We start from the raw sequence: 25,461 nt of genomic DNA on the forward strand, positions 1-25,461 counted from the left end.
TGGGGCGCGGGACCCCCGTTCTCTGTGGGGGGCTGCAGAAGGAACTGGGTGCTGGCAGAGATGTCTCCGAAAGCAGTTTTGCTGCTAAACTGTCTCTTCAGTACGGGGACCCAGGTGGTCACTCCCTGGCCAGAACCAGCTGCCCGGGTGCCTACTCTGACGGAGTTCTTTTGACTGATAACTTTGGGTCTTTGTTTTGTGCCCCCGCCCCCGGTGATGCCCAGGGACTAACTCCTGGCTCTGTACTTCAGGAATTAATTATGCCTGGCCCTGCTCAGGGGATCAGAGGGGACCCGGGGATCAAATGTGGGGCCCCTCTTATTTTATTTTATTTTATTTTAGGGCCACACCTGGTGGTGCTCAGGGCTTACTCCTGGCTCCATACGCAGGGACCACCCCGCTCGGGGCTCAGGGGACCGTAGGGGGTGCCAGGAGTTGAACCCAGCTTGGCTGCCTGGGGGCGGGAGATGCGCCTTCTGAGACACACTGTGACTTGTGCCCCCCCCCCCTCCCCAGCACATGGGTGTAAGATCACACTTGGGCTGAAGTCGCAGCGAGATGCAGGACCCAGTCTGAGTGGGCCCCCCGGAATGAAGGACTCCCCTTTGGGGTGTGCTTTATAAATTTTCTTCCTTCTCGCCGTGGAGGGGTTGTTCCCACGGAGTGCTCGGGGCTCGGGGCCACTGCTGGTGACACAGCAGGCCTTCGGGGCTGGGGGCGACAGTGCTGGATTCCAGGAACAGGATCTGGGGAGGGGTCAGGGCCACCCCAGCCACGCACGCGGGCCAGGACAGACGGTGCTGGGTGGAGAAGATGCTCCGGCCCGCGGAGGTAGCTCCTTCCGGCACCTGTCTCCTCTCTCTTTCCTTTGAAGGGGGCTGTTCGCTGGCCAGGAGGTCTGAAGTCACTTCCTGTGACCCTGTCCACCCCCCCCATGGCCTCGCCAGGCAGATGCCCTGTGGAACAGCCTCCCACTCGGCTCTTTTTCTTATTTCTGTTTCTCTTGCTTTGAAACTTTGTATATTGAGTAGAGAAATATACTGAGAGGGAAAGCAAAATTGAATGAAAGCTGAGGCATAAAAGTCATAAACTTGGAAAATCTAGTTATAATAAACCCTAAGAAGTCATTAAGCATGGGGCTGGGGTGATAGCACAGCGGGGAGAGTGTTTGCCTTGTACGTGCCGGCCCGGGTTCGATTCCCAGCATCCCATACGGTTCCCTGAGCACCGCCAGGAGTAATTCCTGAGTGCAGGGCCAGGAGTAACCCCTGTGTATCCCCGGGTGTGACCCAAAGAGAAAAAAAAAAAGAAAAAAATTCATTAGCGAAATCTTTTAGACTGTGAGGAGCATTCGAAGGAAATTAGAAATAACACACGATGTTCTTCCTGTGGCATTTCAGTGATTTATTTGTTGTGGGGTTGGGGACCACACCTGGTGGTGTTCAGGGGCTGCTCCCAGCTCAGTGCTCAGGTCACTCTCAGAAGTGCTCGGGGACCTTGTGGTGTCAGGCCTCAAACCTGGGCCTCCCGCATACAAAGCCCGCGCTCTGTTTATTGAACTCTCTGGCCATTATGGTTACAGTTATGATGATGTTCAGGGGGAGGGTCATCCCAGGCGGTACTGACCGACAACTCCCAACCCAGTGCTCAGAGATTGCTCCTGGCAGTGCTAGGGAACCGTGCAGTGCTGGGGTTGGACCAGCACCTCCTGCATGCAAAGCATTTGATCCAGCCAGCAGCACTATCTCCCTAGCCCCTAACTTTTTAAAAAAAATTTTTTATTCCTTCTCAGAGAGCCCGGCAAGGAACCGAGAGTATCTCGCCCACACGGCAGAGCCTGGCAAGCTCCCCGTAGCGTATTTGATATGCCCAAAACAGTAACAAGAAGTCTCCCAATGGAGACGTTACTGGTGCCTGCTCAAGTAAATCGATGAGCAACGGGATGACAGTGATACAGTGAAATTTTTATTGAATCACCGTGGGATACAGTTACAAAGCTTTCATGTTTGAGTTTCGGTCATACAGTGATGAAATGTTCATCCCTTCACCAGTGCACATTTTCCTCCCAAATTCCCCATATCCCCCAATCCCAATCCTTCCCTTGCCTGTGTGGCAGTTTCCACAATGCTCTCTCTCTGCTTTGATTACATCCAGTATTTCGACACGAGTCCCACCATTATTATTTGGAATTTTCCCACCACCACCACTCAAACCTGCCGAAAAGGCAGTGCTAGACAATTTGTTTTGTATTGTTTGTTTGTGAATAGCATATAATGTCATGCGGCCACAAGAGCGGCCACACACTCCTGGAATTCTAAACCTTTAATAATTGAGGTCTGGAGAGATCTCTGCTCGGTTCCGCGATCCATTTGTGTGTCTCTAGATCATGACCGTTTAGGATCTTAATAAGTAGCTGAGGGCAGTTGGTGGGCGTCATCCTAGGGTCCCATCGGCGCGGGGCGCCCCTAATTTTTATTTTATGTTTTTGCTCCGTTGCTGAGCCCACACCACCAGCCTAAGAATTAAAAATTTAAAAAATAGATTACCAGGGGCCAGAGCAATAGGACAGTGGGAAGGGCATTTGCCTTGCACATGGCCGACCTGGGTTTGGTCCCCGGCATCCCCTGAGACCAGTAGGAGTAATTCCTGAGTGCAGAGCCAGGAGTACACCCCAAGTGCCACAGGTGTGGCCTCCCAAACAGAAACATTAGATTACCAGATAGTAGTTATATTGAGGAATTTGAAATACTCATAAAAAGAAAGCAGTCGGGTGGGGGGAGGGGTGGGCAAGGAAAATAAACTACCCACGTGGGGTTTCACCGCACCCCACGTTCAGTAAGACTCGAGTCCTGGCGAGCACGCTTAGTCCTGTGTCTGTGAACAGGTAATTCACGCAATAAAGCATAAAGGAACGTCTTTCCGAGACCTGGGGGAAAACTGATTTAACTCAAACAATAAAATTTTATGGTACTGACGTTTACAGACCAGTCACGCCGCTACGGAGCAAAAGACCAGAACACGAACTTCCAACGTCTTACCAGATGACTTTCCATGGGAAGAGCAAGGAGAATCTGTCTCACAAAAGTACAGTGGATTTCATACTTGAAAGTTATCCACAGTGTGTTTACTTACTTACGTAGAAAGATGAAAGAAGAGCAACATTAGTGAAGGGTGGGATTTCTCTTTTAACCTAAAATACTTTGCAGGCTTTATGCTCACTTTAATTAATTTTCAAGAGAGAACTGGTTTGTTTGTTTTGGTTTTTTTGCTTTGTTTTCGGATCACACTCGCGATACTTGGGATCCGCTCCTGGCTCTGAACTCAGGAATCACTCCTGACAGTGCATCCCATCCAGTCCTTGGGGTGCCGAGGATTGAACCCGGGTCAGTTGTGTGCGAAACAAACGCCCTCCCTGCTGTACTGTCACTCTGGACCCTTTTGTTTTGTTTTATTTGTTTTGTCAAGAGAGAACCGTTTGGGGGCTGGAGCGATAGCACAGCGGGGAGGGCGTTTGCCTTGCACGCGGCCAACCGGGGTTCGATTTCCAGCATCCCATATGGTCCCCTGAGCACCGCTAGGAGTAATTCTTGAGTGTACAGCCAGGAGTAACCCCTGTGCATCGCTGAGTGTAACCCGAAAAGCAAAAAGAAAGAGAGAGAGAGAGAGAGAGAGCTGTTTGATACCTTCCAGAATGGGTTTAGTAAAATATGCCAAACATTACTTTTAATCTGCGTTGCAGACCATAAACCTAATTTGACAATCTTATTTGACTTCCACAGATACTCTCTTTCCCATATTGAGGGTCTGTGAAATAGCAGTACAACCAAAAGAATGCTACCGTTATGTTCTCTTGAGAAATCAAGTATGCTTTTTGCTTGCTTGTTTGTTTGTTTGCTTGTTTGTTTATTTGCTTTACGCACTTAAAAATGTGCCAAGCTAGGGGCTGGCGCAGTAGTACACTGGGGAGGGCACTTGCTTGGTAGAGCCCTGCCAGGAGTGATCCCGAGTGCAGAGCCAGGAGTCAGCCATGTGCAGTGGAACACTTCCATAGGAAACCAGACTGGAACCGCCTCACCTTGTAAAGCCACAAGCAGTGCTGCGAGTTTTGTCTGTCTCTCAGAGGGTCTCGGAGCGAAGGAGTAAAATGCTCTTTATTTCCAAACAGGCCGACTTGAGCTTATCAGGCTCTGGGGGGGAAGGAGGGGCCGAGGATGAGATGCAGAGCAAAGTGAAGAGCCAGACCATGTACTACCAGCCCCCCATGACCCCGCAATGGTATTAAGGAGCCCCCATCGCAAAGATGGGGTGTCCTAAGGAGGGGACCCCAAAGTCCTGAACGACATGTGCTTTGCCAAGCACAGTCAGAAGGGCCTGTGGAAGACACGGATCAGCCACGCTTGGGCCCTGCTGTCTTTGATAGGTTGGCCCAGGGCTGCCAAGGAAGCCCAGGCTGCCATCCCAGAGGGCCCCAAGCTCAGCCCACTCCCCCTGGTTTGGAAAAACGGACTCTCGCCCGCACCGCCCAGGGTCCTGGACTCTGCTGACCGCAGACCAAGGCCCACGTCGGCCCCGTGTTCCCCAAGGCTGCCCGTGCCAGCCGCCGTGTGGCCCCGAGCTTCTCACAGTGGCTGGGTCAGACCGAATGACAGTGCTGGCATGCGTGTCCGCCTCCTGCTGGTAAGCTGTCACCCGAGTCTGACACTGAGGGGGCGTCTGCAGCCCACGTTGCGTGGCACTCTGAAGCATCCAGACCCTCCGTCTTCACATGGGGCGGGGAAAGAGAAGGGCGCTCTGGGCCAGCTCATTGGCTGGACACGTCAGAGTCACACAGTGAGTCAGGTAAAGCAGATTATTTTTCTTTTTTCGTGAGTCACATTGGCAACGTGACTTTTGTGTGTGTGTGGTGGCTTATTTTTTGGGTTCACACCCACTTCTGGGGTGATGGGAGAGACTCTAAGAACTCAGGCTGATGCAGCCTCTAGGAAGATCATTTGCTCCAAGTATATCAACAGTCTGAGGCTGGAGCAATAGCACAGCGGGTAGGAAGGGCATTTGCCTTACACACGACCGATTCCCAGCATCTCATATGGTCCCCTGAGCACCACCAGGAGTCATTCCTGAGTGCAGAGCCAGGAGTAACCCCTGAGCATCGCCAGGTGTGACCCAAAAAGAAAAAAAAAGTCTTTTTTTTTTTTTTTAAGAAAAAAGCATTAAGAAAATGAGTCAGCGCCTTCCCTTCTGTGACTTTATCCTAATTAAAGATCCGTGGGAAGATCTGAGCAAAGCGTGTTTACTACAACACTGCTGACAGACAGGGGAGAAGGGAAACAGTGTGGTGAGTAGCTGAACGTGGGGGGGCTGGAGCGATAGCACAGCGGGGAGGGCGTTTGCCTTGCACGTGGCCGACCCGGGTTCGATTCCCAGCATCCCATATGGTCCCCTGAGCAGCGCCAGGGGTAATTCCTGAGTGCAGAGCCAGGAGTAACCCCTGTGCATTGCCAGGTGTGACCTAAAAAGCAAAAAAAAAAAAAAGTAGTTGACGTGGGGCACTCGCGATGGTGGCGTTCTGTAGAGAGCATAAGCGAAGTCTCAAGTTAATTTAGAAAAGTTACTCGAGGGTCAGGGGGATTGCACTGGGGTTATGGGGCTTGGTCCCATCCTTGGCGTCCCGTATGGGCCCCGGCCATCGCCAGGAGTGGCCCTGAACACAGAGCCAGGGGAGAGGCCTGAGCACTGCCAGGTGGGGCCCAGTCCTTCCCCAAAAGACTGAATGGAAAGTTCCCTCAGAGTCAGGGAGATGGTTCAAAGAACCGGAGCGCATGCATTTGCCTGTGGGCGCCTGGGTTTGGCCCCTGGCTGGACGCCCCCAACTGTATGTGACCTGACCCCCCCCCGCCAGTGTTACACCTCCTGTAGTATGATCTCCCCGCGCTGTGGGGGACGGGAGAAGAAAGACTTGATTCAAGTATATAAGACATTAAGTGCAATGATTGGTTGGGTGGTGGGAGCGAGAATGTTTGTATCGTTGTCACTGTCACTGTCATCCTGTTGCTCATCGATTTGCTCGAGTGGGCACCAGTCATGTCTCCATTGTGAGACTTGCTGTTACTGTTTTTGGCATATCGAATACGCCATGGGGAGCTTGCCGGGCTGTCTGAGAGGGGTGGAGGAATCGAACCTGGGTCGGCCGCGTGCAAGGCAGACGCCCTACCCACTGTGCTATCATGCTAGCCCATAGATGACTTTTATATTATCCCATGCTTTTTTCTTTAAAAAAAAAAAAGAAAATGTGGGGGCCGGAGCGATAGCACAGCTGGTAGGGCGTTTGCCTTGCACGTGGCTGACCCGGGTTCAATCCCCGGCATCCCATATGGTCCCCCAAGCACTGCCAGGAGCAATTCCTCAGTGCAAAGCCAGGAGTAACCCCTGAGCATCACTGGGTGTGACCCAAAAAGCAAATAAATAAATAAATAAATAAATAAATATGGTTTTCTTTGGGAAATGGGGTTTGGACTCTGTCCACAGTGCTCAGGGGCTGTTCTGGCTCTGTTCTCAGGAGTGACCCCTGTAAGTGCTCAGGACCAGGTGCAGTGACAAGATCAAGCCAGAGTCTGGCGTGTGTCAGGGACGGGCCTTACCTCTCCAGCTCTTCTTCTGTGTGTTTATCTATTTTGCTGGCTTTTGTGTGGGTGTGGTGGCATTTAGGGGCTCATGTTTATAAGCATTTATAAACAAATTATCTCCTGTGTCAGATTAAGAGACTTTCTGCAGTCCCAACCCATGCTGGCACAAGCGTGAGAAGTAGGGATCTTGGTTGCTTATGTTGTTTCCATTCCACTTCTTTTACCTTCTCTGTTTCGTAGTCTTCATATTCACCTCTGATGGGAAGGAAGACTGTAAAAACGCTTCCGAGAGCAAGCTGGTGATGCACACACAACCCCCTTTCAGGAGCCTCTCTCCCTTCCGGGTGCTTGTCACTGGGGAAAAATGAGATTGGAGGGTGGAAGGTTGATTCCTTAATCATTTTTGATGGCTGATAGGGAGACTAAGAAATAACCGTTTATTGGGGAGTAAACGCGACAGGCCCTGTGGAATACTACGCATTCCTGATGGATTGTGGTTAGCAGTGTGGATTGAGGCCACCTATTCCGGCATTCAGGACGGTGCCCCTGGGGCTGGTCCCCAAGCCCCCTGGTTCTTTGCTGTAAACCCCAGAGGAGAAGACGAGTAGATCCCTTTGACTATTTTGTATAAAGAACCAAAATTAGTGTCTGACTCGTCTTCCCCTTGTGAAGTGCCGGCTCCCTTCTGCAGGTCGGAGTCAGCCACGTTCCGCCCTGCCCAGGCCCCCCCGCCCCCCGTAGCACCGTGGCTGATGCCACCACGGAACTGGCTGGCTCCTGAGCACTCCTGGAGCTCTGGCTGTAAAATGAGCACCCAGCCCCTAAGAGAAGGTGAGCATGACTGGGTCACTTAGCCGCCTGCCCAGGGTGGTTTGGGGCCGATTTTGCCTCACAGTGGTCCAGTGGACATCGTCCTTGGTCCGAGCTGCTCTGTCACTGGAATTCATGGGTCCTGGGGCCTCCGCTGGCCTCTCTGGCTTATGCATGTGCTCTGTCCCCCCTTGCCCTGATGGGCCGGCCACAGGCACGTGGCTGAGAGAGCACTGCTGAGGGGTCAAAGGGGAAGTCACCTGACCCGTGTCCCCTTTTTTTTTTCCTTTTTGGGTCACACCCGGCGATGCACAGGGGTTACTCCTGGCTCTGCACTCAGGAATTATTCCTGGCGGTGCTCAGGGGACCCTATGAGATGCTGGGAATCGAACCCGGGTCGGCTGCTTGCAAGACAAACGCCCTACCCTCTGTGCTATCACTCCGGCCCCCTGTGTCCCCTCTTAAGTGCTACTGTCTCTCCTTTCAACCCACTGCGCTGGGCTCCTGGGTGCCACCACCCCCCCCACCTCTCCCCTGCCACTCGGCACCCCCACAGCCCTGTTGTGGCCTAAATCTCCTCCGCTCCGAGAGGTGTTCTCGGACCCCCTTATCTGCAGCAGCAGACATGGCCGCCTGCCCAGTTCTCTGCCTCCTGCCAGCTTCTCCACCAGCCCCGGTCTCGGGGGGAGCCGGGCAGGGCGGATTGGTCCAGTGAGGACATCCCGAGGCTTGGGGCAGCTCGGGGTTTGTAGGGCCCTTGTCCATGGCCAGCACGGCCAAGGAGGAAATCTGTGGAGACAGAAGGAAGAACCTGGGTGTTGGGGGGTTGACAGCAGCCGAAGGACCCACGTCTTACTTTATTAAAAGGGATTTTTTTTTTGGCTTTTTGGGTCACACCCAGCAATGCCCAGGACTGACTCCTGGCTCTGCACTCAGGAATTACTCCTGGCGGTGCTCAGGGGACCCTATGGGATGCTGGGAATCGAACCTGGGTCAGCCGAGTACAAGGCAAACACCCTCCCCGCTGTGCTATTGCTCCAGCCCCTAAGACGGATCATTTAGATGGTACCGCAGTGATGGGGGTGCTCGGGGGTCACTCCTGGTGGTGCTCCAGGGACCAGATGTGGTGCCAGGATTTGAACCAGGCTCGAGACGAGCCCCTTCACCCATGTTCTCAATATCTCCGGCCCCTGAGCTCTTACGTCTGGGCGTTTGACGGTATTTGACGTCAGAATTTAAAGGAAGGAGATTCCGGAGCTCCCAGAAGCTGCTACAGTGCAGGTGCCTCTACAGTGGGCGCAGAGCTGGGGGGAGACTCTGCAGGGGGAGGGAAGAGAGGGCAGGCATTCTGGAGAGGGAGGGAGAGAGTATGAGAGAGACAGACATGAGGGAGAGGAGTGTGTGTATGAGTCTGTGTATGTGAGTGTGTGTATTTGAGTGTGTATGAGAGAGACAGATACAGAGGGAGAGGAGAGAGTATAAGAGACACAGAGGGAGAGAGAGAGACAGACAGACAGAGACAGAGAGGGAGGGAGGGAGGGAGGGAGGGAGGGAGTGTTAAATTTAGTTTGACAGAGTTGCATATTCGCAGCAGAGCTGAACCGGAGGTGCAGAAATCACCCCTGTACCCCATGTGAATTTTCTTCCCTTTTTTTCAAAAAACTCCTGAAAGCGGTGAGTCCCGTCCCCGCCCTGCCCACAGCGCCCCGGAACGCTTTCATCTCTGTAACTGAAACTCCACGCCCATGAAACGGCCCCTCCCTGCCTCCCGAGACCCCGCAGCTGTCTTTTGCTTTCTTCTCTCCGTGGCCGGCCAGGAAGCGCCTCGTAACAGCAGACACAGACGCGGGCTTCCTCCGGGTAACCCAAGGGCTCGAACCCCTGTCCACTGCAGATGGGACTTCTCTGGCCCGGCCCATCTGGAAGAGGGTGCGGAGATGCCGGAGCAGGGCGCCAGGGAGAGTCGGGCGGGCCAGGCGAGGGGAGAAGGAAGATTCAGGTCCCCTGAGTATCCCGGGAGTCTCTTCTGGGGAGCCGGACACCATGCAGGGGCCAGGTCTCGGTGGCCACCCCCTGCGTGTGCGGCTTTGCCGTCAGAGGCAGCTGGCGAGAGGCCACTGTTCGCCCTGGCTCACTCCTGGCCGTGCCAGCTGTGAGAACATCCCCCGGGCCACTCGCTGTGACCTAGGGGAAATAGTTGACTGTTGTTTGCACTCACGTCACCTGCTAGTCTCGAACCTCCGAACCTCCGGTAGATTCAAGTTCCCAGATAGTTCCCGCAGACAGTGGCGGGGCGCCTGCTGTCTCCGCCCTCTGCCCAGAATCCTCACCTCTGCCTGGCTGCAGGGGCCGGGGAGAGGGCTCTGGAGGCTGGACACGTGCGTCCCACACGGAGTCCCGGGTTCCATCCCCGGCACGATGAGGCCCCTGCATCTGCCACCCAAAAGGAGAGAAGCAGAAGGAAGAAGGGTCGGGGCTGGAGCGATAGCACAGCAGGTAGGGCATTTGCCTTGCACGTGGCCGACCCGGGTTCGATCCCCAGCATCCCATATGGTCCCCTGAGCACCACCAGGAGTATTTCCTGAGCACAGAGCCAGGAGTAACCCCTGTGCATCGCCAGGTGTGACCCAAAAAGAAAAAAAAAAAGGGAGAAGGGTGGCAAGAACGTCTCGGGCACACTGGGGAAGCCAGTTCAGAGAACTGGGGGTTGCTCCCGGGGAAGGCAGGTCCTGCGTCACAGAAAGTCACTTGTTAGGATGCGTCAGGTGGGTCCCATCCACCTGGAAGCGGGGCCAGAGTCGATGTCACTTCTTTTTATTTATTTTTTATTTTTTTGCTTTTTGGGTCACACCCGGCGATGCTCAGGGGTTACTCCTGGCTTTGCACTCAGGAATTACTCCTGGTGGTGCCTGGGGGACCATATGAGATGCTGGGAATTGAACCTGGGTCAGCCGCATGCAAGGCAAATGCCCTCCCTGCTGTGCTATCGCTTCAGCCCCTGTCGCTGTCACTTCTGCAGGTGGTGCACCCTGAAGGCTCTGGGTCAGCCGTGGACACTTGCTCACATGTTCGCTTTGGGGGGGGTGGCCTGGGGGGGGCCCTTGTCTGTGCCCTTAACTGCACAGGGTCTTCTGGACAGAAGGGCGCGGGGAGAGCAGGGGGCTGGGGAGGAGCAGTCCCCGGGCTCCAGGAAGCAAGTGACACGTCAGTGACAGAGCATTAGGATCCGTGTCATGAGGGGCAGCCTCTCGCACCACAGGTCAGTCTCGGGCAGGGTGGCCACCTGGCTCTGTAGGACGAGGACCAGCTCCAGGTGACGGAGTGAGACCGTGACGTCACGGGCCCGGGGGCGTTTCCGGGCAGAGCCGCTGGGAACCTCCTCAGTGAGGACCCCGCAGGATCTCCACGCGGGCAGGATTCTCCCTTCTTGCCTCGTCTGCACTAGGAGGCACGTCGAGAAGGGCCCCGTCTGGGAGAGCTTAGCTCTAGGCCTTTCCGTGACGGCGGGGCCCGGGTTTCCGCCAGGACGGGCACCTCTGGCTCCTGAGCACTGTACTTTGGCACGGCCTCCTGGGAAGCAAAGTTCTGCCCCGGAGGAGCAGGTTATCTGGTCTCGATAAGCGGCTGCTTCCTCTTCTGAATTATGGGGCTCCTGAGTCACATCTGGGCATGGGGGGGTGGGAGGGGTGGGAGGCAGCAGCGAGGTTGCAGCTGGGTGAGGAAATGAGACCCCCCCCCCCAGTGGACACAGCCCCAGGTGTGCCTTGAGTTCTGCAGGGGCACTAGCTCCGTGGCACATTGAGGCGTCGAACAGAAGAAGGTGGAGGGGGCCGGACAGATAGCACAGCGGGGAGGGCGTTTGCCTTGCACGCGGCCGACCCGGGTTGGATCCCCGGCATCCCATATGGTCCCCTGAGGACCGCCAGGAGTAATTCCTGAGTGCAGAGCCAGGAGTAACCCCTGAGCATCGCTGGGTGTGACCCAAAAAGCAAAAAAAAAAAAGAAAGAAAAAAGAAGGTGGGGAAGGGGCTGGGGCGATAGTGCAGCAGGTAGGGTGCTGGCCTTGCACCCGCCCACCTGGATTCAATCCCCCAAGCCCCCCTATGGCCCCCTAAGCCCTACGCGGGAGTGATTCCTGAGCACAGAGCCAGGAGTAAGCCCTGAGCACTGCTGGGTGCGGCCTAAAACCCAATCCTCCAACCCGCTCCCCCGCCAAACAGGAGAAAGAAAACTTCGAAACTAAAATAAACAAGCAGCTTTTGGGTGGGAGGGGTCGGACAAGCCGGGAAGGTGCTCACTGTGCACGACGCTGAATTTGGGCCCCGGCACTGCATATGGTCCCCGAGCACCACCCGGAGTGAGCACTGAGCCCTGAGCACTGCTGCGGCCTCCTCTCTGCTCTGTGCTCAGGAGTGACCCTTCACAGTGCTTGGGGGACGTACGTGGTGCTGGGGCTAGAACCGGGGTTGGTGGCCTGGAAGGAGGGGCCTTATTTTCTGCATTTCCCCCGGGTGGCACACAAAACCATTTATTATTATTATTATTATTATTATTATTATTATTATTATTATTATTATTATTGTTGTTATTATTATTATTTTCTTTTTGGGTCACACCCAGCAATGCACAGGGGTTGCTCCTGGCTTTGCACTCTGGAATTACTCCTGGCGGTGCTCGGGGGACCCTATGGGATGCTGAGATTCGAACCCGGGTCAGCCATGTGCAAGGCAAACGCCCTCCCCGCTGTGCTGTGGCTCCAGCCCCACGAAACCCTTTTTAGAACTAATTATGTTCTAGACTTTATTTCTCCTCCTTTTGAGTTTGGGTTTGGGTTTGGGTTGGAGGCCAGCGTGTCGCCACCAATACGACACACGTACCTTCTCCCTCTCAGGTGAGCCTGTGTGGACCCAGCAGTACTCGAGAGGCTCCCCTGGGCTCTGTGCTCTGTGCTCAGGGGCCTGCTGGGGGTAGGGTGCGAGCAGCAGCTTGCCGGGCAGACACCTTGACCTTTGCACCTACCTCTGACCTGCTCCTATTACTTTCTTTTTGCTGTTGTTATGGGATTTTGTGTATTTTGGGGGCACCTAGCGATGCTGGAGAAGGGGGGTGTCACTCCCAGCCCTGCACTCAGGGATCACTCCTGGCAGGCCTGTCGGGGCCATCGGGGATGCCAGGGCTGGGACCTGGGCAGACCGCAAGAGAAAAACAAGCTGCCCAGTGCCCCGTCCCTCTCCCCGTCCTCCGTTCCAAGGACCCGCTTTCGTGTTCGGGGACTGGCCGTGATGCCCGTGTGCCGAGGAACGCCTCCAAGTTCCTCCTCCCTCCTCTCCCCCTTCTGCTCGGCCAGCACTGCACACGGTGACGCCCACCTCACCCCTGGCTCCCGCAGGCCAGCCCGGGGACATACGTCACTAGCCTGACGAGTGTCTCACCCCGTCCAGCCAGTGACGTCCAAGGATAAGAGAGGGACACAGACAGAGGGCTCGGGACATCTCTGCTTACACAACCGGACGCTGCGTGTGTGGGAGGCCTGGGTTCGACCCCCCACCCCGCCCTGCAGGGCCAGGAGTTGTTCCCCGCAGACCTGGTGGACATGGTCTGGGCAACTGCCCCCTAGACCAGCTGGGGTCTCCCCTCTGCTGGGGTCCACTAGCCCAGGGCTTCTTAAACTCTTACACCCCTTTTTGCCTTCCCCCTATTTTTTATTTTATTTGGGGACCCGGGCTGGAGCAATAGCACAGTGGATAGGACGTTTGCCTTGCATGTGGCCGACCCAGGTTCGAGTCCTCCGTCCCTCTCGGAGAGCCCAGCAAGCTACCGAGAGTATCCCGCCCCCACAGCAGAGCCTGGCAAGCTCCCCGTGGCATATTCAATATGCCAGAAACAGTCACAAGTCTCACAGTGGGGACGGGATGATGGTGCGACAGTCCCACATTGGGGACCACATCGGTGGTGCTCAGGGCTTACTTCTGGCTGTGTGCTGAGTGATTACTCCTTTGGGGAATGAGGGCCGAGGTGGGCTCAGGGGCTAACTGCGGTGCAGGGGGGCAGACCTGGTGGTCTGCTTGCAAGGCCAGCGCCCTGCCTGCTGTCCTGTCTCCAGCCCCCACGTGTCCCTCCCCTGTCCTCTGTAGAGGCGGGGCCCGCCCCAGAGGGACAGTCAATATTCCTGTTGTTTTGCCTTTCCTTCTGTCTTGTTCTGAGACCACTCCCTGCAGTGCTGGAGGGTAACCCTGGGCAGCCCAGGGACCACACCCAGGCCTGCTGAGCAGACCCTGTGCCCTTCTCTGTCCTGGGAGTGGGAATCTTGAGGACAGGAACCACAAGGACAAAAAAAAAAAAAAGGCCCTTCACTGAAAAGAAGAACTGGGAAAGGTGAAATCAAGGGCCTGGAGCAATAGTACCTCGGGTAGGGGTGGAGGGTAGGGGTGGGGTCGGGCCCTGTATCAGCCACTTTTTTTTTTTTTTTTTTTTTTGCTTTTTGGGTCACACCCAGCGATGCTCAGGGGTTACTCCTGGCTCTGCACTCAGGAATCACTCCTGGTAGTGCTCGGGGATCATATGGGATGCCGGGGATCGAACCTGGGTCAGCTGCGTGCAAGGCAAACACCCTCCCCGCTGGACTATCTCTCCAGCCCCAGTATCAACCACCTTGAGAAACGCCGGTCTGCAGAATCATAAGGGTGGCCGTAGGATGTGCTTTGGCTTGGACCCCCCAGCCCCCGACCCCACCCCCCCGCCAGGCAGCTAAGATCAATCTAAAGAGATTCACTTTAAAGGCTGGGGTGCTTGCTTTGATCCCTGCTACCCCATCTACACCCCTGAGCCCTCTAGGAATGATCTGGGAGCACAGAGCTGAGAGTAAGGCCTGAGCAACAGCCAGTGTACCCCGCTCCCAGATGCACACCACCGCCAAAAAAATAAATGAGGGGCTGGAGAGATAGCACAGTGGGTAGGGCGTTCGCCTTGCACACAGCCGACCCGGGTTCAATTCCCAGCATCCCATATGGTCCCCCGAGCACCACCAGGGGTAATTCCTGAGTGCAGAGCCAGGAGTAACCCCTGAGCATTGCCGGGTGTGACCCAAAAAAAGAAAAGCCAAATAACTAACTAACTAAATAAATAAATAAATAAATAAATAAATATAGCACAGCAGGTAGGGCGTTTGCCTTGCACGCGGCTGACCTGGGTTCAATTCCTCCGTCTTCTCGGAGAGCCCCGCAAACTACCTAGAGTATCCCGCCCACACGGCAGAGCCTGGCAAGCTACCTGTAGCGCATTGGATATGCCAAAAACAGTAACAAGTCTCACAATGGATACGTTACTGGTGCCCGCTCCAGCAAATCTATGAACAACTGAAGGACCATGCTACAGTGTAATTAAACCCAACAGCCCCGAGGGAGAGGTTGTTTAACCCCCTTTGGTGCGCTCTGGATAATTGACAGTAGTCGTTAGTAACAGGATGCCGAAATGGATTTTCTGTATAAAATTTAAACCATAAAATTGTTTGCGGAGGATGCATCTTTGTTTGTTCGGGGGTCCTCCGTGGTGGTGGTGTTGGGGGGGGGTGTCACTCCCAGCTTGGCTGGAGGACCATACGGTGATGAGGGTCACACCTCATGCAGAGCCCCCCCCCCCCCAGCTGTGAGTCAGCCCCCCTCCCCGCCCCTCTGCCCAGTCTGTTCTCCCCCCGCCCCCCACCCCCCTCCAGTTCCTCAGAAAGGAGCTGCAGAAGGCGGCGGCGCTGCCCGCAGGGAAAGGCCGGGCAGAGGCCACGGAAGCGCTGGGCCAGGGCCGGAGCGGCTGAGGAAGGGGAAGGAAAGGCTGGAGGAAAGGGAGCGCGTGCAAGACCCAAGGCCGCGCAAGGAGGGCGGGAGGGGTGGACGTTGAGCAGACGGCCTGCCCTCTGCCCAGTGCCTGCTCCGCCCCGGGTCCAGTGCGCGCCCGCACTCGGGAAATAATTGAAGGAAACGTGGAAGAAAACTGCTCCGACAGAGACATCGGCCGGACTTTGGCCCCGCCTGATTATGGCCCGGACTTGTTCCCCGCCGTCCCGCGTCTTCCTGGGACCCAGTAAGTGGGTGGTTCGTCTGCGCAGCCGCAGTATAGTTAGTTAGTGTGCGGGGGCTCGCGGGCCTTGGGGGGATGCGGCCCCCAGCTGGCGGGTCACCCCCGCCGCCCCCAGGAGAGGTTTGCGCGGACATCCTCTGTGCGTTTCCTTTTGGGTTTTATTTTATTTATTTATTTATTTATGTATTTATTTTTGCTTTTTGGGTCACACCCGGCGATGCACAGGGGTTACTCCTGGTTCTGCACTCAGGAATCACCCCTGGCGGTGCTCAGGGGACCATATGGGATGCTGGGATTCCAACCCGGGTCGGCCGCGTGCAAGGCAAAAGCTCTACCCGCTGTGCTATCGCTCCAGCCCCGGTTTTATTTTATTTTTATTTTTTTGCTTTTTGGCTCATACCTGGAGATGCACAGGGGTTACCCCTGGCTCTGCACTCAGGAATTACTCCTGGCGGTGCTCACGGGACCCTATGGGATGCTGGTAATTGGACCCGGGTTGGACGCGTGCAAGGCAAACGCCCTCCCCGCTGTGCTATCACTCCGGCCCCTTCTGTGCGTTTCTAAGGGGGCCAAGAGCCATGAGAATCAGAGTAGGGATAATTCAAGATTATTCCAAGTAGGGGACTAGAAGTGAATGTAAATGCTTAAAAATTGATTTGATCGGAGCTGAACCGATAGTACCGGGCAGGGTGCTTGCATTGTACACAACTGACCTGAGTTCGATCCCCCACATCCCACATGGTCCCCCAAGCACCACCAGGAGTAATTTCTAAATGCAGAGGCATAAAGAGCATCACTGGATGTGGCCCAAAAAAGAAACAAAAATATTATTTGTTGATTGGTTGGTTGGGTTGGATTTGGGGACCATTCCTGGGCCACCTGTGTGGTGCAGGGGCAGAAAGCCTGGCCATGTGCAAGATGAATGCCGTAACTCCTCCGCTAGCTCTTGGACCCCAAGGAATAAGAATAAGAATTTAATGCACGGGGCCCAAGAGATAGTGTCACAGGTAAGGGGCTTGCGTGGCACATGACGGGCCCGGCTTCCTTCCCCAACGCTGCTCTGCTGGGAGTGAGCCCTGGGCATGGAGCTAGCAGTGTTGGACACTGCTGGGTACCCACCACGGGTACCTAGAGCACTATTGGGTGTGCCACCCAGAGCACAGCAAACACAGAGTAATACCCAAAGTTGGTCAGGTGCTGGGTGAATTCCAAGTTTCTTCTTTTTCTTTGAAACTCCTCCAAAATCTGATAGTTCACAAAAAGTTATTTGGGTTTTTTATTGGCTCCTGAACTGAGGTATTATAGATGTTTCACATTGGGTAGTGAAAATGGAGTGTAGGACCTGAACAGAGGCTGGAGAGGTATAGGGTGTCTGCTGGGCTGGACCCCAGCACTTCAAATGCCCCCCCCCCCGTACCCCACAGTACTGAGCCCGAAGTGCAGAGCCATGAGTCAGCCCACAGCACTGCCGGCTGAGGCACCCTCCCCTAAAGAAACATCTGAAAAGGCCCTAGGTGTTTTGAGTTCCTATTTTTAATTTTCGGCTAATGCATATTGCAACCCCGTTGATAATTTACACTCAACATTATTATCATTTTTGACACGTCCGTATGCAAAGTAAAGTTTAGCAAAGATAAAGCTCTCTTTAATTTAATTGATTTAACTGTTTTTATGGGGGTGTTCAGCCGGTCACTGGAGGATCTGATACTCAGCAGAGCACAGAATCTTGGCTATCGTGTCTCTGCACTCTGGAATTACTTCTTCAAAAAGAAACGTTTTTCATGGGCCAGAGAGATCGCGTAGAAGACCTTACCTTGCACGCGAGCAACCTAGGTAAAATCCCAGACACCCTGTTTGGTCCCCAGCTCTTCCCCCCCCCCCCCACACCTCAAGATGACTGTGGAGCACAGAGCCAAGAGGAAGCCTCCAGCACCACAGAAAAGAATATTCCAGATTCAGTGGCATCACATCAAAGAAGGAAAGCTACTTTTAATCTAGGATGAATAATGATTGATTATTTATTCTCCGGCCCAAGAGGTAATGCAGAGGTCACGCACTTGCCTTGCATGCCGCCGACCCTGGTTTGATCCCCAGCACCCCTTATGGGGCCCCTGAGCAATGCCAGGAGTGACCCCTCAGGGCAGAGCCAGGAGTAAGCCCAGGGAACCCCCTGGTCGGTGCCCCTCAGCCCCCCTCCGCCACCCACCCTCAACCATAAAGTGAGATGCGTTCTAAGCAAACTGAGATGGAATAAGATTGGCTTTTGCCGGGTCTCTCCACTGCTTTGACCCCCAGTTGGCCAGCTTAGTGGACGTTCAGTGAGGACTGTATGTGGTGAAAATGCTTACTGTTGTGAGTTTTCATAATCAGAGACAGGCACTTCAATGTCATTGACACCCAGCGAGTTAAACATTTATTTTATCATCACTACTTTGCATATATTGTTTGGTTTTTGTTTCTTCTTGGGAAGTATAGGGAAAGCCTGAGAGTATCAAGTATCCGGGAAAGCTAGTAATAATTAGCCCAGCGGCAGCTGCTCTTGCAAAGGCTGCGTGTGAAAAGGGACGTGAGAGGTAGGTCTCTTAGGGGCCTGGGAGATAGTACAGCAGACTGGGCTCTGGCCTTGCACACAGCTGACCCAAGTTCAATCCCCAGCACCCCAGATGACTCCCTGAGCACTGCCAGGATTGATCCCTGAGCATCATCAGATACGGCCCGGAAACAAACAAACAAAAAATCGAACAGGTCTCCTTCTGTTCCACCCCCTTCCCTGGGAAGACCGAGATGGTTAGGTCTGTATTTTTAATTAATCATTTCAAAAACTAGGACAACGGAATTAGGTTGTCTCTTGAGAAAATGGAGAAAGTTACTTAACCCTACATCGAAAGGCACTAACCTGACAGATCTAGAACTTCCAACTGTGTGGCAGAGTGGAGGGGAATAGAACCACAGCTCAGCACTCTGTTGCTATTGCTATCACCAATGGACATGTCATCCACGTTGGCATTGGATTGTACCCACCCTGCTATCTCCTGGGCATGGCCAAAGCTATGTATTTTTTTTTTTTTTTTTACTTCCTAGAAGAGCTGGACAGTTATAGGTTGAAAAAGCCCCAGCCAGTTTTTGAAGAGTTTCTTCTCTGGGCCTCCCCCCCACCCTTTTTTCTTTTTTACTTTTCTGAAACTTGCCCTCCTTTTGTGCGGCTTTCAAGATGCATTGAAGTCTCTTGCTCACCAGAAGCCAGGAAGACACCCCGACATGTATCATTCAGATCGCCCGGGGTTCCTGAGTAAGTTTTCTCTTAATCCTTAGTTCAAATCCAGGTATCCAAATGAGGTGGTGGTTGTTTTCTTGGGGGGTGGGGGAGGGCTAGCAGCTTGCTTGCCATTAGACATTGTTGCATTTCAACACTTTCATTTAGAACCTATTTTCAAAAAAAAAAAAACAGCCTTTAAACTGGGGACATTGGTAATGGGAGATATCCGCAGGTGAAAGGAACGGGTGTTGGAACATTATATAACTGAACCCCAATCACGAACCACCTGGTAACTGTGTATCTCACTATGATTCAATTTAAAATATTAAAAAAAAAAAAACCAGCCTTTTCTAAGAAAGCAAGACTTGATGTTTTCATTTTTTTCTTTTGAAGGGGGCTTGTTGGCGTCAGCAGGCCTGCCCCTCCGCCCTCCCCCCACTCTTTCAGGGTCGTGAGTCCGCAGCCCCCCCCCCTCCCTCCACCACGGTTTTCTTGAGCATCTTCTTAGCGTGGCGGTCCGGGAGCGGAGCGCTTCCGCGCTCGATTGCTTACGCCTGACACAGTCTCAAGTTTCCAGTGAATGGTAACAAAGACGGGGGAGTGTGGGTGCTGCAGAGGGAGGCATGCTTCGGGGCTCCAGGTAAGGGGGACCGGGGGGCTGCCCCCCGGGGGGACTCCGTGGCAGGACCCGGGCGCCCACCGCCCCCGCCGAGTGGCCGGCAGCACGCCGGACCCCGGGCGCCCCGGCCGGCTGCAGGCGCGGGGGGTTGGGGTGGGCTGGGGGAGGGGTGCAGGGCGCTGAGTGGGTCGCCAGGGTAGAAATCCAGGGAAAGGCGAAAAAATTCAATTAAAAAATTAAGAAGAATAAACCCAAGGCCCAATTCCCCGAGCGCTCCAGGGTTTCCCTCCTTGGAGAGCCCGAGGAAGCGGTTGGGGGGAAATGAAGAATTTTTCCAGGTACTTTCGGCTGTTTTACTTTGCAGCTCAGATGGGTCTTTTTTTTTTTTTTTTGGTTGGGTTGGGTTTGTTTTTGTTTTGTTTTGTTTTTTAATTATTTTTTATTTTTTTAAAATTTACTTTCATTTCTTTCCCTCTAGTTCATTAAAAAAAAAAAATCAGCTCTCTCTTGACCTAGACGTTCCTCCCGTGTATGAAAAAACTTTTCCGGTGTCAGCCGCAAAACTAGCATCCTCGGGATCTTGGGAACAAAACCTACGCTAAAATAATAATAATAATAATAATAATAATAATAATAATAATAATAATAATGCAGCCTTCCAGCAGTTTCATGCCCCGTGTGCGCGCGCTCTCTCTCTCTCCCTCTCTCCCCCTCTCCCCCTCTTTATTTCCCTGCCCCCCTGGTACATTTTTCTTAAAAGTATTTGTGCTTTGCAAATGTCAGCTGTATTCTAATGAAGCCGGGCATTGTTGGCCGAGAGCGCGGTGCATTCCGCTGCTTTATGGTCGGTTATGAGGCTCCGAGTGCGAGTGGGTGGCACCACTTGCCGGCTGCCATCCTGCTCGCTGTGGGCTGGCAGAGGGAGGCACAGCGCCCGCGAGGTGCCCCCGTGGGTCTGGGGGCCCGCGGAGAGCAGCAGCACCCGGCCTTGGTGCCGGCGAGGGGCCCAGAACCGGAGACCCCCCCCCCCTGTTACTTAACAGCTCCCTGGCGCCGGGAGGGCACGTCCCCCGGACCCTTTTACATTTCTTATTTATTTATTTTTCTGATATCTCTAACCTTGACTTCATTCTTTGGACTTGGTTGTTGAGCTGGGATGGTTCTCGAGATTTTTTCTTTTTCTTTTTTTTTAAGAGGATAGTTTTAAATCATGCACGTTAGGGGGGGGAAAAAGTTTTAAGGAACCGAGTGTGGGTGGGAAGGGGCGCGGGAGGAGGAGCTGCAGGCTTTCTTTCAGTTAGGAAGCCCTGTGATGTCGGGAAGGGGGGAAAAAAAGCAACAGATGTTTCTTCTGTTAGCATTGAGGTTCATTCAAAATGCACAGTAGCTGGAATGGGGAGGGAAGGTCGTAAATCTAACTTAATCAGGGAATTCATAACGTGTAGTCATTGAAAATGTGCCCTTTTATGACTCAGAATTTGAAGAGTCAAGGGTAACTTTACTTTTGAAGAATCCTTTTTAGAAGGGCTTTTTTTTTTCCCCAAGAAAAAAAAAATATGTGTGATTCTAGTGGCACGGTGAGAATGTTTATTCTTTCATTTAGCTGTGCATTCTAACTATGTGGAAAACTTCATCTTGTAAGATCTTGGGAGGGAGGCGGGGGGCGGGGGGGACCCAAGTCACTCAGTTGTAAGGTACTTAGGGTGAACTTAGGTTGCAAAAGTTTGTGATTGCACAGAGAAATGAAATTGCAATGTGAAACATCCGTGGCGTGGGCCGTAGGTCATTTTTATTATCAGCTGGAAGCCGAAAGGCTCACTCCTAGGCGGTCTTTGAATGAGAAATGCAGGAGAAAGTGTTTGAGTAGAAATGAAATTGACATGGCTGCGTTTTGCCTCTGAAAAGAAGCTTTGGTGCCCTTGCTAATGAGGGCTGAAGGCAGGGAAGGAGGAAGGGGCTCCTGGCAGAAACAGAAGTAAAGAAAGTCTTTTTCTGGATCCGTGGAGTTGGTCGAGAGTGAAGTGGAAGGAAGGCTTGCCCTTGACACGGACCCCATGGGTCTGTGCGCTCTCGGGCTCTGTGTGGATGTGTTGATCCCGCTTTCTGGACTCTTGCAGTTGGGACGCAGGCTCCTTCCCACATTGGGTGCTTCTTGGGTACCACAGCCCCAAGGTACCACTGGAAAGTCAGTGCCTAAAATCTCTCTGAGCCTTGGTGCAAAATTTGCGTATAGGGAACAAATGTTAAAACATCTTCTCAATGTTTCCTTGTGTCTAAGGGAGGACTGGGAAAATAGAGCGACATTTAAGGTGATATTAAAATTTTCTCCGGTCGGGGCGGATAGTACAGTGGGTAAGGCGTTTGCCTTAGCATGAGGCCGACCCGGGTTCAAGCCCTGGTATCCCATATGGTCCCCTGAGCAGCACCACCAGGAGTCAGGAGTGATTCCTGAGTGCAGAGCCCGGAGTAACCCCTGTGCATCGCCGGGTGTGACCCAAAAGGCAAAAAAAAAAAGTTTTTTATTTTTATTTTTTTGCTTTTCTTTTAGTTTTTTGGCTAACCCCAAAGCTAAAAGTGATGTTCAGGGCTCACTACCAGAACATATGTGTGGGTAGGGTCCTTCTGGGTGGTGCTCCAGAGACTATCTGGTACTGGGGATGGAGCCTGCCTCCTGCAAAGTAAGATCCATTGAGCCCATTGTGATGTTTACTGGCCTCGTGATTTGCTTTCTGTTTGGTTTTTTTTTTTTTGGGGGGGGGGTCGCACCCGGCAATGCTCAGGAGTTACTCCTGTCTCTGCACTCAGGAATTACTCCTGGCAGCGCTCAGGGGACCATGTGGGATGCTGGGATTCGAACGTGGGTCAGCCGTGTGCAAGGCAAATGCCCTCCCCGTTGTTTTATTTCTTCAGCCCCGTGTTTTGCTTTCTTTAGGGGGTTTTATGCTTGTTTGGTTTCCCCCAAGATAAGGCATCTTAGGAGAAGATGAAGATGGGCTTGCAAACTCTGGCTAAAGGAGGACCTTTATAATTTGGGTGGAATAGACCATTGGGAATCAATCTAATCATGGCGGCAGGCCCTAGCTCTACTGATCCAAAGCGCATGTTACCTGGGACTCAGGTGTGACAATAAATTCCTAAGCAGGGAGCACCAACCGCGTCAGCCTCAGTACCCGAACCCCGGGTGATGAGCAGAGTGCTGAAAGCTTCACCCGGGACTGAGCCGGTAGCACAGGATGAGGCCTTAGTGGCCCCTTCGCAGTGGCCAGGTGCCCGGAAGTTGCCAGGACCGGACCTGACAGTCTGTGTGACCCGGCCACCCTTGGTGGCATCTCCTTCCTCCTCTGCACGGTGGAGGAGGGAAAATGTGCTTCGGTGCTGCTGGCCTTGTTCTCTTGGTTTGTTGCAGTGTGCTCCTCGCGCTGCCCTTGAGTCTGCAAGATAAGAGGGATCCTGAGCGCGGGGAGGTCAGGGAATGAATCGCTGCCTCAGGCCTCAGACTAGTAGCATTTGGTTCAGCCACATTTTAGGCAACCAGGGCTGTGTGTGTGTGTGTGTGTGTGTGTGTGTGTGTGTGTGTGTGTGTGTGTGTGTGTGTGTGTGTGTGTGTGTGTGTGTGTGTGTGTGTGATGTGTAGCATTTGGTTCAGCCACATTTTAGGCAACCAGGGCTGTGTGTGTGTGTGTGTGTGTGTGTGATGTGTAGCATTTGGTTCAGCCACATTTTAGGCAACCAGGTGTGTGTGTGTGTGTGTGTGTGTGTGTGTGATGTGTAGCATTTGGTTCAGCCACATTTTAGGCAACCAGGGGTGTGCGTGGGTGTGTGGGTGTGTATGTGTGTGTGTGTGTGTATGTGTGAGATGTGTGGTACTCAGTGCTGGCTCTGTACTCAGCGATCACTCCTGGTGGTGCTGGGGGCACCCCTGTGGGTGCCTGAATCAAATTTGGGTCTGCCACGTGCAAGGAAGGTGCCCTCCCTGTGGTACCACCTCACTAGCCCCATCAGGCGTCTCGTTTTCAAATGAATTTGGATCTTGTCTTCCCATACTGGAGACCGTCCAAAAAAGGGACTTTGTTTAAGGCGCTTTTGCTCGCTTGTGGTCCAAACGTTGGCAGCTGTTTTGGTGATTTCGCTGACAAAAATGAGGAAGAGACGGTTAACTGGGCCCTCAGAGGCGAACAGCGGAACTTGCAGGGAGAGCTTGCAAAATCTCTTCATGGATTTTTCGATTTCAGTACCAAGGGTTTGTTGCTCTTTAAAACATGACCTGGGGCGGGAGTGATAGTACAGCAGGTAGGGCATTTGCCTTGCACGCGGCTGACCTGGGTTCGATCCCCGGCATCCCGTATAGTCCCCCAAGTACCGCCAGCCAAGAGTCATTCCTGAGTGTAGAGCCAGGAGTAACCCCTGAGCATCGCTAGGTGTGACCCAAAAAGAAAAAATAATATGACTCAAGTGTACCTTCGGGGGGCTGGAGTGATAGCACAGTGGGTAGGGCGTTTGCCTTGCATGCGGCCGACCCGGGTTCAATTCTCAGCATCCCATATGGTCCCCTGAGCACCGCCAGGGGTAATTCCTGAGAGCAGAGCCAGAAGTGACCCCTGTGCATTGCCGGGTGTGACCCAAAAAGAAAAAAAAAGTGTACCTTCGATAATAGTTCTCAAGTAGAACATCTGGTTGAAATAAGAATGTCAGTTGCCATTTGTCATTTTGAATGAGTTCTTTATTCACTGCGCTGTTTTAGGGAATAGATTAATTCTCCCTTTTATTTGCTAAAGGAAAGAACTTATTGGGAGCTCCGTGTTTTTTTTTTTTTGCTTATTTTTTGTGGGGGTCACACCCAGTAATGCACAGGGTTACTCCTGGCTCTGCACTCAGGAATTACTCCTGGTGGTGCTCAGGGGACCATATGGGATGCTGGGAATCAAACTCAAGTTGGCCCTGTGTAAGGCTAACGCCCTCCCCGCTGTGCTATCGCTCCAGCACCCAGGAGCTCCTTTTTTTAAAAAAAAAAACTATTATTTTATGTTGGGGTCACACCCAACAGTGCTCAAGGCTGACTCCTGGTACTGTGCTCAAGAATCAGTACGTGTCAGAGTGATAGTACAGCAGGTCGGGCACTTGCCTTGCATGCAGCCAACCCAGGTTTGATCCCTGGCACTCTACATGGCTTCCAGAGAATCAGCTAGAATAATTTTTTTGTTTGTTTGTTTTTGGTGAGGGGTTGCTTTTTTTTTTTTTGCCAGGTAACACCTGGCGATGCTCAGGGGTTACTCCTGGCTCTGCACTCAGGAATTACTCCTGGTAGTGCTCAGGGGACCCTATGGGATGCTGGGAATCGAACTCGGGTCGACCTCGTGCAAGGCAAACACCCTCCCCATTGTGATATCGCTCCAGCCCTGAAGTTTGCTTGATTTTTGTTTTTCCAAAGGACACTTCCTTTGCCCCACTTGCACAACCAATTAAGACATAAGTCCAGTTGGCAGAGTGAGAAGGGGGCATGACCTTTCCTTTTGGAAAAACCTCACCTTTTCATCCAGCTCCAGGCGTGTGGCTCTGAGTCCAGCTTGTGGCCTGCCTGGGTGAAAGCTGGCCATCATCCCCACCGCTGAACGAATAAATAAGTAAATTCCAGACTCTCCTCAGGCAGCACCTTTTTATTTTTTTTGTATTTTATTTTTTAAATTTGGTTTAGGGGTCACACCCAGCAGTGCTCAGGGATCATTCCTGGCAGCCTGCGGGGGTGTGGGGGGCGGTGTGGGGTAGATATGGGATGCTGTGGGTTAAACCTGGGCAAGGTGCCCTCCCCAGGGTACCGTGGCTCTGGCTGCAAACAGCACCCTCTCCTGTAAATATTAGAAGGAGGCTCTTTCAGCTGTGAACTCCGCCCTGACCTCGCTGCCACAGGGGAGGGCTTGGAGGTTCTTCCTAGGAGTGATCCTGTGGGTGTCGTCACCCTCACTCCTGCGATCTGGGTGGTCACTCCCGCCTGCCCTGATCAGCGCCAGCCACGCGGGGCTGTTGGTAGGAGATAAAACACTGCCTTCCGCTCACCTCTCCGGGGCCGGGTACCATCTGCAGAGATG

The 25,461-nt window shown here is 53.3% G+C and overlaps 1 protein-coding gene and 1 pseudogene across 6 annotated transcripts in view; one reads left to right on the forward strand and one right to left on the reverse strand.

Annotated features, from left to right (window-relative positions):
• TFDP2 (transcription factor Dp-2) overlaps nucleotides 1-25,461 on the forward strand; it is a 138,575-nt gene that overhangs the window by 70,943 nt on the left and 42,171 nt on the right. The window contains exon 1 of one of the 6 annotated variants that reach the window (XM_055125711.1): nucleotides 19,355-19,399. The exons of the other annotated variants lie outside the window; for them this stretch is intronic. The gene's annotated coding sequence lies outside the window, so the exon portion shown is untranslated. Of the gene's footprint in view, nucleotides 1-19,354; nucleotides 19,400-25,461 lie in introns of those variants that run through there. 6 annotated transcript variants of the gene reach the window in all.
• LOC129403066 (small nucleolar RNA SNORA27) lies at nucleotides 24,793-24,876 on the reverse strand (annotated as a pseudogene).

This window comes from Sorex araneus, chromosome 2 (assembly GCF_027595985.1).
Source record: "Sorex araneus isolate mSorAra2 chromosome 2, mSorAra2.pri, whole genome shotgun sequence".
Classification (NCBI taxonomy): domain Eukaryota; kingdom Metazoa; phylum Chordata; class Mammalia; order Eulipotyphla; family Soricidae; genus Sorex; species Sorex araneus.